Source organism: Vipera berus (assembly GCF_964194415.1).
Source record: "Vipera berus genome assembly, chromosome: 3".
Lineage (NCBI taxonomy): Eukaryota > Metazoa > Chordata > Lepidosauria > Squamata > Viperidae > Vipera > Vipera berus.
The window spans coordinates 185,587,069-185,603,664 of NC_138204.1; positions in this window are offsets into that span (position 1 = coordinate 185,587,069).

A 16,596-nucleotide genomic window follows, 5' to 3' on the forward strand; every position below is an offset into this window, starting at 1 on the left:
CCCAATTAAAACAATCAAATGTAAAAACCCATAAAAACCCAGACATTCCCCACTCAGGCCAGGCCAGCTTGTTCGAATAAATGGATCTTTAACCCACGCCGGAAGGAGCGGAGATCCGGTGCCATCTGGAGCTCCACCAGCAGTTGGTTCCATAAAGCCGGGGCACCCACAGAGAAGGCCCTCCCCCTGGGGGCCACCAACCGACATTCTCTGACCGGAGGCACCCTGAGGAGGCCCTCTCTGTGGGAACGCACAGGGCGGAGGGGAGTCGACGCCGGCAGCAGGTGGTCCCCGAGGTATTCCGGACCCATGCCATATAAGGACTTAAAAACCATCACCAAGACCTTGAACCTCACCCGGAAGACAACTGGTAGCCAATGCAGCTCGCGGAGCAAAGGTGTAACATGGGAGTACCGGGAAACTCCCAAGACAACTCTCGCGGCCGCATTCTGTACCAGTTGGAGCCTCCGAGTGGTCTTCAAGGGAAGCCCCATGTAGAGAGCATTGCAGTAGTCCAGACGAGAGGTCACGAGCGCATGAGTGACCATGCACAGGGCATCCCGGTCCAGATAGGGCCGCAACTGACGCACCAGGCGAACCTGGGCGAAAGCCCCCCTAGTCATGGCTACTATATGATCTTCTAAAGTAAGCCGTAAGTCTAGGAGGACTCCCAAGTTGCGAGCCCTATCCACGGGGGGTAAAAACCTACCCCCCATAGAAAGAGATGGAACATTTTGAATGTCCCGGGATGCCGGGATGCACAGCCACTCAGTCTTGTCGGGGTTGAGCTGAAGTCTGTTCCTCCCCATCCAGACCCGAACCGCCTCCAGGCAATGGGACATCACAGCGAGGGCATCACTGGGGTGGTTTGGGGTAGAAATGAAAAGTTGGGTATCATCAGCATATTGATGATACCCAACTCCAAAACCACGAATGATCTCACCCAGCGGTTTCATGTAGAAATGATACTCTTTTGGCCCAATGCGATATCCCTATAGAGAAGGGCAAAAAAAAATGACCACATTTCTTGTGCAGTTATATATACACTGGAGCAGAACTAGAAATAAACTAAATTACATCAGTTATCAAATATGTATGACAATATGAGATAATACAGGTATAAAACTACTAAAGCACTCATGTGGAAGAACAATAAGAGTACTTAAAATTTACCAATAAAATCAAATAAACAACTAATGTTGTTTATGTCATATCTTTTTCTTTTCATTAGTCCCATTTTCTCAGACTGTTTTAGGTCAAATGTAGACTAATGTAAATAAATAATCAATAAATTAAAATGCTAAAAGTCATTATTCTTCTCCCCTAATCATGTGTTTTGAGACAGATTGATAAACTTTATATTTCACTTTTATGCAATGATATAGAATACTACTATGGAATTGCTATTATAATCAAAACAAAAAATACCCATCAGATCTAGCTAGCCAGTTTGATTGGAGCATTGAAAGGGGAAAAATAAAGATAATTAAGGAGAGCTTTGGTTGAAACAGAGGGAAAAATAATTCAGATTTTATATATGTGTGTGTTTATTGACTTTGTATTTTCTGAAGCTATATGGGAATATAACCCTTTCTGAAATCCATAACAAAAATCTGCCTACATTTTAAAACATGACCATATGAAGTTTTACTGAGAAGTTTTTGTTTGTTTTTTTTCATGGGGGAAGGGCAGTATTCATAAACAATGCAAAATGGGCTGAAATGATACTATATTCTGAAAATGGAGATACTGAGAAACTTATATATTCATTCATCCTAGATCAGACCGCTATTAGCAGCAGATTCTGAGAGCTCCCTAGTGCATTGGTCACCTCTCAGAAAACATTTCATTCAACAAGGATCAGGTGCATCCTTAGCCCAGGAAAAAAGAATTTAGATTTATTAAAGAGGCTGGACAGTCTTCCACTGGAATGCTAAGTCAGCATCTTGCATTAGTTTTCATTGCATTAGCAGGAGATTGGGCCCCATAACTTTGAGCATCTCTTTCAACTCTATGATTTCACAGCCTAATGAGCAATCATCTGAGGACCTGTTTAAACAAAAAGAGAACTCACTATGTTATGTTTCACTGACAATTTATATAGTCCAGAAATTCCTTAGAAAGTCCATTTTGAATTTCCATCTGTGCATCAGAACAGATGTTATCATTGACCCACTTCTGTTACATAAATGTCTTGCCATTTGCTTTTGGCAAGTGAGATTTCAGAATGTCAATTTTCAGAGATTGTTACTCAGTTTGGCTTCCTAGTTTTAAAGTGCAAAAAAAAGAAAACCTTTCCATCTTTTTTTTCTTTTTCTTTTGCTTCTCATTTTATCTTTATTGAACTTGCATCCTACTCTGAGTAAATCTTATCTGAAGTTTCTTATGTTCATTATTTGTAGGGTCTGTCTTTTCAGTTGGAAACAATGTTGCAGGACACCATGCTACACTACAAATGAGAAGTCATGAACTGCCAAAATTAGCAATAGTTGCTATGGGACAGATCTCAGTTCATTTATTTCCATATATGGTTTATGGCCACCAGTAAAAGATCCATTACAGAAGTTGCTTCAGTAGTACAGGGAAGAAAATCTTTGGTTTGGGAATTTTAAAAGCTCTGATTTTTTTTTACAAATAGAATTTGAACAAGTCCAACAATTTTGACAATCCATCAGATCTAATTACAGAAACCCAAACCTTTTTTTTTGCAGAAAACTAATACAAATGTTTAAAATTTTGTTCCAGTGATTCTAAAGTTTTAGAATCTGATTCAAGCTAGAAAAAAGAGTTTAAAAGGCATGTGGGAAGAATCCAGAGAAAGAAATATTTGGGGAAATATTAAAAAGGCAGAATATATTTCTCCAAAGGAATAATGGAGAAGATCTTTTTAAAAAGACAGAAACCAGCCCCCAGAAACCAGCCCCAGCCCTTCTAACCCAGGCAGAAACTAGGCAGAGGCTAGCTTTTAGAAATGCAGATGTAATAATCCATTCAGGAAGGTTGGAGCCAGGTAGCTATTAGGAAGACAAAGATACCTAAAATCTACATACCCCCACCCAAATTCTAAGGACAGGAGACATAATAGGCTTAACCCACCAATACCAAAAGGGCACACTCAGACTTAGGTCAAAGTACATGACACAGGAAATACAAAGCCTCAAACAGGAACAGGAAACTTTCTCAAGAGTCCCAGAAGGTATAAAAACCTACCACTCCCTGCTACATGTGGTCAGTTTTTCCCAGAGACATCTTTCTGTCTGGCTCTCCTCTTCAATAAACTGCAACCTTCTTTTTAAAGCAGTCTTCATTTTGTTTATTTCCGGCTTGGACTGGACCCTGATGAAGATTTTCTTTCAAACAGGCAGATAAAAATAATTTCAGAATATGTTTACTGACAGAAAGGAAAACAACTTTGTCATGACATTCCCATACAGAAAAGCAGTGGTTTACCAAAAGTTACCAAAACAAAAACAATGGAATTTTTGAACTAGTGATCCATATGCTACTTTACTAACATTTAATATTTGTCAAACAGCTTCCTACCTTTTGCCTGGCAATATTCTGGCATTCTTTAATTTCAGAAATGGTGTAAAAAAGCTTGCATGTGCTGAAGGTCCATTCTAAATTTAGATACTTTGTAATTAGATATCTTTTTTAAATGACTACTGTTTCAGATTTTATTATTTTAACATGTGTAATTTATTTTCATTTTATTCCTCACCTTTGAGAAAAAAATATTTATGATTTTTATTCAACAAAATTTAAAATAACTACATAAATAAAAAATAACAACTGTAACTTTTAGAATCTTTGAATGGGTTCATTGTTAATTGATAAGATGACTAAGATTAATGAGGTATGACTGACTTTGGCTAGTGGTGACTGCTGCCAGTTAAGTATGTTACTTGTATCTGATGTTTGCTGCAAAATCTTGTTCACACTAGACCATGTTCTTGCCTACCACAACATTTTTATTTGATAACATAAAGCAATACTAAATGGGGCTATTCTCAATTCTAAATTGCTAATGGCTTATTTAGAACAACTGAAGAACTTAATTACATCAAAACTGCTAGAGTACTGTGAATTAAATATGATATATTTCTTGGGAAACTAGACTCATAATCACAAAATTTTCTATGCAGTTTCCCACCAATCACACCTCCTGGAATTCCTTGTCAGTTCATTGCAGAGAAAAATGCTAGGTTAGGAGAAAAGTACTGTCATCCTTATAAGATAGACCAGACAAAAAGGACCTAATGCTAGTTTTATCAGAAAAGCTACAGTAATAGAACCTTGCAAAATTGAATGTGCTTCCCACCTTTTTTTATATTTCTGATAAATGAAGGATGGGAAGCTTTGTGAGGCAGTTTTGCAAATTCCTTCTTGATATGGACTCTTACTATATTTATCTGATCATTTGCTGGGTAATGGATCTTCCTCTCTACTCAATACGAGCATAAGCATATCCTTCTTTTGCACCTTTTTGTTTCTTGAAAGCAAAAACAAGGTTAACTAAGGAGGAAATTAGCATTACAAAGCCTAAAATTACATAAGTAACACTAGGAAAAGAAAGAAGGCTCATTTTGTCTGTTTGACAGTTCAGAAACTTTAAGAAACGCTTAGAATGACTCTTAATACCTGTTCCATATTTTTGTTAATTAATTAGCTAGATATTTACATATGCATAAGAACATGACACAAACTTCACTAGTTATTTATTTATTTATTTATTTATTTATTTATTTATTTATTTATTTATTTATTCAATTTATATACCGCCCTTCTCTCGTAGGAATCCGGGCGGTTCACAAGGTTTTTTTAAAAAAAAACAATACAACAATTACAAAACTTAAAATTAATTAAAAAGATTATATAGACCTTGCAATAAAACCCCAGTTAAAATACAGTTAAAACCCCAATTAATATTCTCAGACCAGGCCAGAGAGCTCAAAGAGCCAGGTCTTCAGGTCCCGGCGGAATGAATGAAGGTCAGGGGCAGTCCTAAGCTCTACAGGCAGCTGATTCCAAAGGGCAGGCGCACCCAAAGAGAAGGCCCTCCCCCTGGGTATTGTCCGCAGGCAATCTTTTACCAGCGGTACCCTGAGAAGACCCTCCGTGTGGGAGCGCACAGGATGAAGGGAGCTTGATGCCGGCAGCAGGTGTTCCCTCAGATATCCCGGACCCAAGCCATTTAGGGCTTTATAGGTCATCACCAGCACCTTGAATCTCACCCGGAGGGCAACCGGAAGCCAATGCAGTTCGCGGAGCAGAGGTGTTACATGGGAGTATCGGGAAACCCCCATCAAAACCCGCGTGGCTGCATTCTGCACCAGCTAAAGCCTCCGGGTGGTCCCCAAGGGCAGCCCCATGTAGAGAGTGTTGCAGTAGTCCAATCAGGAGGTCACGAGCGCATGAGTGACTGTGCACAGGGCATCTCGGTCCAGGTAGGGCTGCAACTGGCACACCAGGCGAACATGGGCAAAGGTGTTGTGATTCAGGGTCAGCCTGTGGGTTCGGCAGTTGGGTCGGACGACTCAGAGGAGGAGGAGGGGGTGTTGAAGAGCTTGATGATGATGGCCTTGAGGCTCCACAGAACCCTCAGCTGGGCCCCTCCCACTTGGTCACGACAGAGACCCAGCTGTGTGAGCCTGACAGCGTGGATGAAGATGACCCACAGCTGGCCCTGTTCAAGGACGCCCGACGCAGGAGGCAGTCAATCAGGAGTAAACAGAGGAAGGCAATGGGGCACCTCGGAAGGAGGCACAGAGAGGCCACGCCCTGAACTGTATTTAAGGGGAATGTGTGGGAGGGCTGGTTTGCTGAAGGCAACCGCTTGGATAGTTCCTGTTTCATAGCTCCTGTTTCATGGTTGGTGTCTTGTCTTGCTCTGTTTTATGTTAATAAATTTGGCAGGCTTTATTCCAGCCTCTTGCCGTTTGTAAAGGGGTTGTCCCTGCTTTTGCTGCAGGGCCGGTAGCAGGCTGGTACAGAACAGTTTGCCTTCAGCCTCCCACCCCTTACTATTATTATGGAGCAGCTACGTGCTGAGAATGCCCAGCTCACCCAGCAACTCACTTTGCTGGCAGCTCAGGTGGCTCAACTGCAAGCTCAGGTCCATGCTGCACCCCCACCATCACCCCCACCCAGGAGAAAATGCCAAGTTGTGATGCCGGATAAATTTACTGGCAATCCAGAACTGTTTCCTGCTTTCCTGGGACAATGCCAGCTCTTTATCAGGCTTTATTCCAGCCTCTTGCCGTTTGTAAAGGGGTTGTCCCTGCTTTTGCTGCAGGGCCGGTAGCAGGCTGGTACAGAACAAAAGGCCCCCCTGGTCACGGCTCCTATATGGTCTTCAAAACTGAGAAGTGAATCCAGGAGGACACCCAAGTTGCGAGCCCTATCGACGGGGGGGTAACACCTCACCCCCCATCATTAAAGGTGGAATAGACTGGTTAGTCCGAGATGCTGGTATGCACAGCCACTCAGTCTTGGCAGGATTGAGACGAAGCCTGTTTCTCCCCATCCAGAACTGGACCGCCTCCAGGCAACGGGACATCACGGCGAGGGCATCACTGGGTTGGTTTGGGGTGGAGAGAAAAAGTTGGGTATCATCAGCGTACCGATGATACCCCACCCCGAAACCACGAATGATCTCACCCAGAGGCTTCATATAGATGTTGAACAGGAGGGGAGAGAGAACCGACCCCTGAGGGACTCCACAAACGAGAGGCCTCGGGGCAGACCTCTGCCCTCCCATCAACACCGATTGCGAACGGCCCAGGAGATAGGAGGAGAACCACTGCAAAACAGTGCCTCCCACTCCCAACTCCCAGTGTTTATTATGAACCTTTGTAAATAGCAATAATTTTTACTTTGACTGTCTCAGTCTTTGTGTGATTGAATTAAATCCTATCCTTACACACCCTCAGATACATTCCTTTTTTCATTCCTGTAGACACAGCACAAAAGAAAAGGAACTAGGGACAGAGATGGTTATGAGTAAGAAGTAATTACACTGGGACAGGAAGGAAAGAAAAACAAGACAAAGGTAGAAGAATTACAGAAGGTAAGAAAAGAAAGAAAGTGAAGCCCTGTTTGAATGTTACAGAAAGTAAAATTCACCAGGCAAACAGCCCCTCCCAAGCAACAACTAATCTTTGGATTAATCTTCAAAACTATATTTTAGACGATGGAGCAGGAATGTTTGTGACATTTTTTACTTCATGCTTGATTCTAATAGGTTCTTTTATGAGTTTGTAATATGATATTCCCAATTTATAGGTAAATATTGAGAAAAGTTCTTATGCTACAAATACAGTAACTTGGGACACTGAAATTAAGATATGGAAGGAATTAAGCTCAGGTTTCTATGAGAATTTTTAGGCAAAGTACATTATCTCTTGACCAGGACAGACCATACCTCAATGCTTTTGCTATACTTCCTCCCACCCCAACTTTTCATGCAACATAAACTAATAGCAGTGTGCAGAAAAAAACCAGCACCTTTCATTCAAAACCAAATGTTTTTTTCCCATGCTTCTGCTACAGATGAAATTCATGTCCCAATGTTCCTATTTAGATGCTGCTTAGGGCAAACACGGTTGGAGCTGCAACATTTTGTGTACAACAAACAGCTCATGGCTTGTGCCAAACTATTCTAAAAAGTAATTTTAGTTTTCTAATGGGAATGGTGAGAGGGAATATTTAATATAGAATGGTAATCAACTATAATTTCCTGAGAAATAAATTCATTATGTTTATGCATATACATTTAGTTACTTAAACTTTCTTAATTAATAGCTAAGATATAAACCCAGTGATTTTATTATATTTCAATTTTTTTCTAATTACAGTTCCAATTTTTTTAAGTCTCAGAGATATAAAAAGGAGTACATTGATTATAGTGGGATCATATCTATCTGATGCTGAAATAAAATAGCATTTGTATAAACTTGTTTCTTTTGGCAAAAGCCTTTTATAAAGGTTTTGTTTAAAAAAATAGACTATAGTTATGGGAAACTATAATAAAACTGATTTGTTTGATCTACAGCACAAAATAATTGATCTAATGTATCATTTTACAAGCAATGGTTGAATGCATTTCATCAAAATATAATGAACCTTTCCAAAATTTAGCAGAGTTCATAGGCTTAGTGTGTGTTTTATCAGGAAAATAAGAAGAGTGTCATTGTTCCGACAGATGAAACTCTTCAAAAGAACTTCGAGGCATTGTTTACCTTAAAGAATCTTTTATTAGAGAAACAAAGTATCGGCACTACATAGTTGAAAACACAAACTAAATTCCCCTCCCCCGGATACAAAGTAACAAAGTGTAATTTCTTCCTCCAATAAAAAGTCATAAATCACATTCCCCAATTAGCTTGAAGTGCGGGCTTTCTCCCCAGCTCTCTAGCCAGCCAAAACACTATCAGCTTTGGGCCCAATGTCCTTGGGTTCCCACAACTAAGTTATTATTATTATGACTAGCTGGACTCTCATCCCTATTCCCCCTCTCAGCAGCAACTAATTCTAAAAGCAGTAGATAAAATGGCTGCATTCCCATCTGTTGTCAAAGCAAGAACATCTGATGTTATCAGCGTTGACATCCGGGCCCCCTTGCAAAAAGGACAAATCCTGTAATGTAAACAAAATCATAGGTTAAGGGTTGTCTCTAGGTTTTTAAGGCTGTTTCTTACAGAATCTATTAATGAGTCTGTCAGCTTTTACATTGCTAGATTTCACCCAGGTGGCTTCAGACAACAGATACCCCTTCCATTGCACTAAGTACTGCAATTTCCCTTTAAAAATTCTAGAATCAAGAATACACTGCACTTCATAGTGAGTCTGTCCTGCTACTATGAGAGGTCCAGGTGCCTTCTTAGGGGGAGCTCTTAAGGTGGAATCCCGAAAAGTTTTCAGCAGGCTACAATGAAATACAGGGTGAACTTTCCCTAAGAGTCTGGGAAGTTTTAGTTCTACCATGACCAGGTTAATAATTTTTACAATGGGTACTTCGGTCCTAGATTCTTACTAGGTAACTTAAGCTATAAATATTTTGTGGACCAATAAACCTTTTCCCTAATTTAGAATGTCCTTTAGGAGCCCTTTTTTTAATCTGCCTGTTTTTTATATGTCTCAGAAGCCTTTTTCAAAGCAGTTTTCATGGTTCTCCAGACTTCTTCCCACGCTCTCACCCATTGATCAAGAGTTTGGGAAGTGGAGAGTATTCGGATATTGGGCTGAACTCTTTCCCTGTGGCCATTTTAAAAGGTGTGTAGCCAGTGCTGCTCTGAACAGAGTTATTGTAAGCCAGCTCTGAGAAAGGGAGGAGGACAGTCCAGTTTGTTTGTTGATAATCCACATAGCATTGGAGATATTGTTCCACCATTCAGTTCGTGGATTCAGCCACCCCATTGGTAGACAGGTGAAAGACCAACAATAGTCCTTGAGATGAGCCAATTAGTTTAAGAAAACTCCTCCAAAACCTAGCTGTAAACTGCACCCCCTTGTCAGAGATTATTCATTTTGGTGTGCCATGCAGTCTGTAGATGTGTTTCAGGAACATCTTGGTTAATCACTGGGCAGATGGGAGCCCTTTGCAGGCAATAAATTGAGTCTGCTTTGAAAACAGATGTATCACAGTCGAGATAACCGTATTTCCCCTACTTTCAGATAGGTCTACTATAAAATCCATAGCAATTTCTTCCCATGACTGGGAAGGGCCCACCACCAGTTGTAATAACCCAGGGGGTTTCCCCAGAATTCTTTTCATTATGGCACATACAGGACAACTGCGGACATAGTTTTCCATGTCTCATTTCAATCCTGGCTACCAAAATTGCTGGCGGATAAGGTGTAGTGTTATGAAATATCCAAAGTGTCCAGCCTGTTTTACATCATGGCCATGTCGGAGTGCGTTAAGGTGGAGGGTCTCGGGCAAGTCCATCTTTCCCCATTTGTAAGCCAAACCATCCCTGCATGTTAGGGAGGTTTGATTGTCCTTGAAACATTGGTCAGTGAGGAGCTCTCATTTTATTTTCTTTGCCCCAGGGTCATTGGGGTTTGGGGCTCTTGAAGGTGGGACTCTGCATGGCGTGAGTTGAGAAGCAGTTTGTGGAGTAGAGATAATTGCTTCATTAATCTCTTCATGCTGGCTCTTGTACTGGGGCAGTCTGGATAAAGCATCAGCTAAAAACTTTTTTCCTCCCAGCTGTACTTTAGGGTGAAATTAAAATGGCTAAAGTATTGCACCCATCATACTTGTTTCAGGGACTATTTGCAGAATTTTCAGTGCTTCTAGGTTTTTGTGATCAGTCCATACCTCAAAAGGCACCTTGCTCCCTTCTAGATAGTGTCACCAGTTTAATAGAGCCCAATGGATTCCAAAGGCTTCCTTGTCCCACACAGCCCACCTCCTCTCACACTCAGTGAATTTTTTCAAGGTGTAGGCACAGGGTTGTAGCATTCCACTCTGGTTATTTGTAATAGCACAGCTTCAATGGCCACGTCGCTGGCATCGGCTTGAATCACAAAGGCCTTCCCTGGGCAAGGATGCTTTAAGGCCGGTTTGACTGCAAAAATTCTCAAAAGCGGTTTGACAGTTCATAGTCCATGCTAGTGGTTGGCCCAGAGGTGGCTTTTCTCCCTCTTTTCCTGTTTTCAGTAATTCCGGTAGAAGTTGGCAAATCCCACAAAGCTCTGGAGCTCTTTGCACGTCTTTGGGGGCTGCCGTTCAATTATGACTTTCACTTTGGTCGGGTCCATTCAATGCCCTTGCTGGAAATTCTGTAGCCAAGATAATAGTCGGGTCTGGTGAAACTCACATTTTGATAGTTTAACATAAAGTTTGGCATTCAACAGTTTCTTTAGCACTTCTCTCACTAGTTTTACATGGTCAGCCATATTTGTGTTGTATATCAGGACGTCATCAAGATTACACCAAAACTCCTTTGTATAAATGATCATGTAATATCTGATTAATCAGCTGCATGAAGACAGCTGGAGCCCCCTGTAGTCCAAATGGCATGACTTTAAATTGGTAGATCCCCATGGGACAGTTAAAAGCAGTCTTCCACTCATCTCCCTCCTTTATCCTTACCCGGTAATATGCCTCTCTCAAGTCCAACTTAGTGAAGACACTCCCCCTTGCGGGGAGTGGGTTAGTAAGTCCTTTGGGGGGAGGGGGTATTTGTTTTCCACACTCACAGCGTTCAGACCTTTATAGTCCATGCAGAGATGAAGCGACCATCTTTTTTTCTTTAAATAACACCGGGGCTCCCACAGCAGACTTCGCCCATTTGATAAATCCTCTCGCTAGGTTCTTGTCCACACACTGCTGCATCTCCTTGATTTCAAGGGGGGACATAGCGTACATTCTCGGTCGTGGGAGTTTAGCTTCTGGTAACAGTTTGATAGTTCAATCATTAGGTCTGTGGGGAGGCAGGGTGTTGCATTCTTTCTCACTAAATGCCTCTGCTAGGTCCCGGTACTCGCTAGGGATGAGTGGCTTCACCTGGTTGAGACAGGGCAGCTATTTGCACTAGCTCGTTAGGTGGGCTGAGCTTTCCTGTAATGTCCATCGAGTTAAGGGTGGGGATTGGGTCCTATAAGTAACTTCACAGTCCTCATTCCCTTGTCCCACCAGATAAATGGTTTCCATTTGTCTAACCAGGATCACAGCCTCAGTCATTTTCGGATCCACCATGAACTCCCAGAGCTCACCTGTTTCTAAGCGTAGGGTTTCAGTTAGTTGCGTGGTTAAAGTTTCTCCCATTAGGGAGCCATTAGCTTGTTCAAACCTCACAGGTTTGGAGAGCAGCTTTGCTCATATGCCCATTTTTAGGGCAAGTGACAAACTAGCCTTGGTGGAGCAGTGGGCTAATGCCTCCTTAAGTAACACCAGCTGCCTGCAATTAGTGGAGGTTCGCATCCCACCAGACTCAAGGTTGACTCAGCCTTCCATCCTTCCGAGGTAGGTAAAATGAGGACCCAGATTGTTGGGAGCAATAAGCTGACTTTGTAATAATGCCGCTTGGGGTGTGTGTGAAAGCCCTAATAAGCAGGCATATACATAGAATGAAGGCTATTGCTAAGCTTGTAAGTCGCCCTGAGTCTTCGGAGAAGGGCGGGATATAAATGGAATTAAAAAATAATAATAATGCACCAGGAGCATTCTGAGTTCACTAGCACTTTCAGATCTAACTGTGCCCCTGTCTTAGAGATTATGAGTTTGGTAGGTAGAGAAAAAGGCGGAACAGGTCGACTCACAACGGATTGTACTCTCCTTCATCATCGCTGTCATAGCAGGGTAGAGCAGCAGCAGGTCCGGCTTGGGCCTGCATGGGGGATGTGACTTGGGCAATGGGTTCCTGCATGATCCAGTTGGATTTCTCTTTTGCTGGCTACTGGGCCGGTTTTTTCCTTGCTGGTGGTCCCAGTCTATTCTGCTGTTGAGGGTAAGGGACCGGGCAACTCACTGCTCGATGTCCCTGTTGTCCACATCTGAAGCATTTAATCAGTAGGCCTGCAGGTGGCATGGGGTTTTCAGTAGCCACGGCAGTTGGAGGCTTTCAGTGGGGTGGTGGCAGCCATTTGGGTTGATCTGGCCTTCATCTGGCTTCTTGCATTGGGGGCTTCTTATAGTGGGCAAGCTGGATGTCCAGTCTTATTGCTGCCTGGTACTATTCTTGCAATTGATTTGGGACTGCTCGATAGACACACACCTGGGAGAGGTGGTCATCCAGTCCCTCCTTGAAGTGATGAACTAGGGATTGCTCGGGCCACCTCTCTATTTGGCCAGCTATCTTGTGAAACTCTCACACATATTCCATTGCAGGTCTGCCAGCTTGTCTTATCTTATGGACTTGCTCCTCCGCTTTGAGGGCAATGGATGGATCCTCAAATCTTGCTCTCAGTCCTAGAAATAAAAGATGGGGATCCCCCAATTCAGGTGCTTGTTCGTTATATAAATTGTTCATCCACTTGGATGCTTCCCCTTCTAAGTTGGATGCAACCATCTCGACCATAGTGTCTGGGTTCAGGTAAAAATAGGCACAGCAGTTCATGTGGGAACTCACCTGGTTGAGGAAAAAGATCAGCTTCTCCGACTCTCCATCAAAAGTTGCTCTAAGTGGTGGCACCATCAGCTGTTGCTGTGCTGCTCAGGGATCCTGCATTCCTGGTGGTTGCTGGCCTCCCCACTGTGGATGTTATACCCCCAACAATTGTTGGACTCCCCATGGTGGCTGCTGCATCCCCAGTTGCTACAGGCCTCCCAGCAGTTGTTGCATGTTTGGGGGCTGTTGCCACCCCCACAACTGTTGCTGCACTGCTGGTGGCTGTGGCATCCCCAATTGCTGTATGACCCCCAATAGTCTCAGCGGCTGCTGGAATGGCAGCCCCAGGTGCTGCAGGCCTCCCAGGTTGCTGCATGTTTGGGGGCTGTTGCCATCCGCACTGCTGATGACCTGCAGGTGGTTGTGGCATCCCCAGATATTGTCAGCCCACCTGCAGCCCGGTGGTGGTTGTTGCAGGATGCCCAGTGGTTGCAGGCCCCTCAGTGGTTCCTGCATTTCAGAGACAGTGGTCAGCTCCACTGCTGCTGCAGCACCCCCAACAGTGGGTGGAGGCTGCATCTCCCCTGGTTGCTGCAAGGCCCCCATCTGTTGCTGCATGTTCGGGAGCTGTGGACACCCCCATAGCTGTTGCTGTACCTCCAGAGGCTGTAGGTCTCCCAGCCAATAGCCTGTTGAGTCTACTGATAATGGAATATTGTTTATATTCTATGCTTTCAGAATTTTTCAAGATGCAGTTGAAGATTCCCTATAGACAAAATACCTTCTCTTTGTCAAGCCCCGCCGGCCTCCCGTCCGCCCGGGCCTCGACAATGCCCGTGCCGCCGCAGCCGGAGCCCCGCCGAGCAGCCGGCCGGTCCCCAGCTGATCGGCGCGCCCGAGCAGCAGCCTCCCCGAGCCCTGGAGGGCGTGGCCCCGTATCCTGCCGGGGCAAGCCGCCGCAGCCCCGCCGAGCAGCTGGCCGGTCCCCAGCTGATCGGCGCGCCCGAGCAGCCGCCTCCTCGAGCCCTGGAGGGCGTGGTTTCGTATCCTGCCGAGGCAAGCCGCCGCAGCCCCGCCGAGCAGCTGGCCGGTCCCCAGCTGATCGGCGCGCCCGGGAGGCACCTTCCCCAAGCCCCGGACGCTGTTTCGGAGGGCGTGGCTTCGCCCGGGCATCGCAGAGCACGCTGCCGCGATCCCGCTGAGCAGCTGGCCGGCGCTCAGCTGTTTGGCGCGTCCGATCCCGAACAGCCGCCGGGCGCGCGCTCGCCTCGTCACCGGGGACGGCGCCGGGCACCCACCGGTCCGGCGCTAACGTTTGATACTCGGCGGCTGGACCCTGGACTGCGGATGGCGCCCGGGCGGCAACAGACTGCACCCAGCGAACAGGCGGACACGCCCCAGCAAACTGTGGAGGGGTGTGTGGCTGTGCCTGTTTTGCCACCCTCCGTTACTGGACTCGGGGGGAGCTTAGCGTCTACAACGCCAGCACGGACTGGGGCGCGCGAAGGGGCGGAAGGACAGAACTCACCTGGGAGGGGGCTTGACAGGCCGCAGCAGCGCACACGTTGGGTGGTGGCTATGCACGGTGATGGGTGGGGTCTTTATGGGGAGGCGGGCGGATGCCGGTTTGCTTTGAAGGGGTGGGGTTAGGGTGTGGTAACATGATAAAAGAGCGTTGAGGCTAGGTGCCTCAACGCTGACTTTACCGCGGTTTGCTTTGGAGAAGAAATAAACCTTGTTACCCGTTCCTTTTGGAGTGCTTTTGTTTCCTGGCAAAGGACGTGCGTGACAGTAAGTCAGCGTTATTCTAGGATACCTACTGCTGTTACTCACGCTTTGGGCATGGCAGAGGATCCATCGGGGCTTGATCTGGCAGCCGAGGAGGAAGGGGCTGTTGGGGCTGCAGATGCAACTCCCCCTGATCCTGGCGAGTCGGAGGAGCCAGCAGTGCGGCCGAAGACCAAGGGGGTTATAGCCTCGGCTGAAGCTGGTGACAGGTGGGAGGTAGGGTCTCTGGCTCAAAGCGGGGGAGGGTGGCAAAGCCCTCCCTTGGAGCGTTGGGACCAAGACTGTGGTGAGGGCCGTCCACGGGCTGGTGTGCCGGCGTGGAGGGAACGGCGGCTGACGGAGGAGGAAGGCGAGGAGTGGAGCTACTCTACGGCCCCAGGGGCCTACACGATGGACGTGTTGCGAGACCGTTTTGGGGAGTTTGGCTATCAGGACACTGCACCTTGGTCACCTGCGGGACCGGCTCAGGAGTCGCGGCGGTGGTCACTACAGAGGCTGACACCCGGCCAGGTGGGCCAGCCCAGTTTCCGCCTGGCAGGCCCAAGGCTTCGGGCCCCGCCATCACGGCTGACGGAGATGGGAGCTGTTCAGGCCGAACGACAATGCCCCGGGATGTCAGACCAGGCAGAGGCCACCAGGTGGGCAACGACGGCTGGGGCTTCCGCCCGGCCATGGAGCAGGCGGCACCAAGCGCCAGGTACAAGGGGGCCCAGGCCCCAGGGGGGCCCCTGGGGCCCGGGGGTGTTCTGGGGCCCTCCACCACTGCCGGTTACGTACGACGGCCACCCCGACCGGCTTGCCATGTTCCTAAGCCACACCATTCACCACCTGGACCAGTACGGTGCAGCCTATACCTCCCAATGGGCCATGGTGGTGGCTATTACAGCAAGCCTGCAGGGAGAGGCCGCGGCATGGGCGGCTGACCTGTACGGCGAGCATGCACGGGAACTAGCTGACGTCGGGTTGTTCCTGGAGTCACTGCGGACGCAGTTCGAGGACGTGGCCCGTACTCACAGAGCCGAGGCAGAGGTGGTGGGGCTGCGACAACAAGGCAGGCCTGCAGCGGAGTATGTCGCTGAATTCCGCCGGGTGGCTCGTAAGCTCCGCTCTTGGCCGGAACGCTTGCTGGTACACCACTTCCAGTCGGGGCTGGACGGCGCGCTGCGGAGGGCGTGCGTGGTGCGTGGAGTGCCCGAGCGACTGCTGGAGTGGTACCGGGTCACCGTAGAACTGGACGTCCGGCTGCGCGAATGCAGGGGTAAGGCGGAGGGGGTGGTCGGGACCCGTAGGACCCCCGAAAGGCCGAAGGAGGAGGGTCGGAAGGCCGTGGCCTCAATGGCAAGCCCACCCGTGCCGCCTCCAAGACCGGCTATAAGGTGTTTCCGGTGCGATCAGCCGGGGCACCGAGTGGCCGCTTGGAGGTACGCCGCCTGCCAACTCCTCTACGTTTCCAGCAAGTGGACGGATCCCTTTTGGGGGGGGCTCCAGTCACTCGGGTGACAGGTCCTATTCGATTGGAAATGGGGACCCACTGGGAGACTTTGCGCTTCCTTGTTGTACCATCAATGACGGAGACAGTGATTCTGGGACTGACATGGCTCGACAAGTGGGGTCCCACGATCTGGTGGGGGGAGGGTTGCCGGCACCTGCGGTTGGGGACAGGGCCACAACCACCACCACACGCATATGTGGGTCCTGTAGAGCGGCCTGGTGGTGAGCGGGTCCAAGGGGCAGAGGGGGTGGCGGAAGC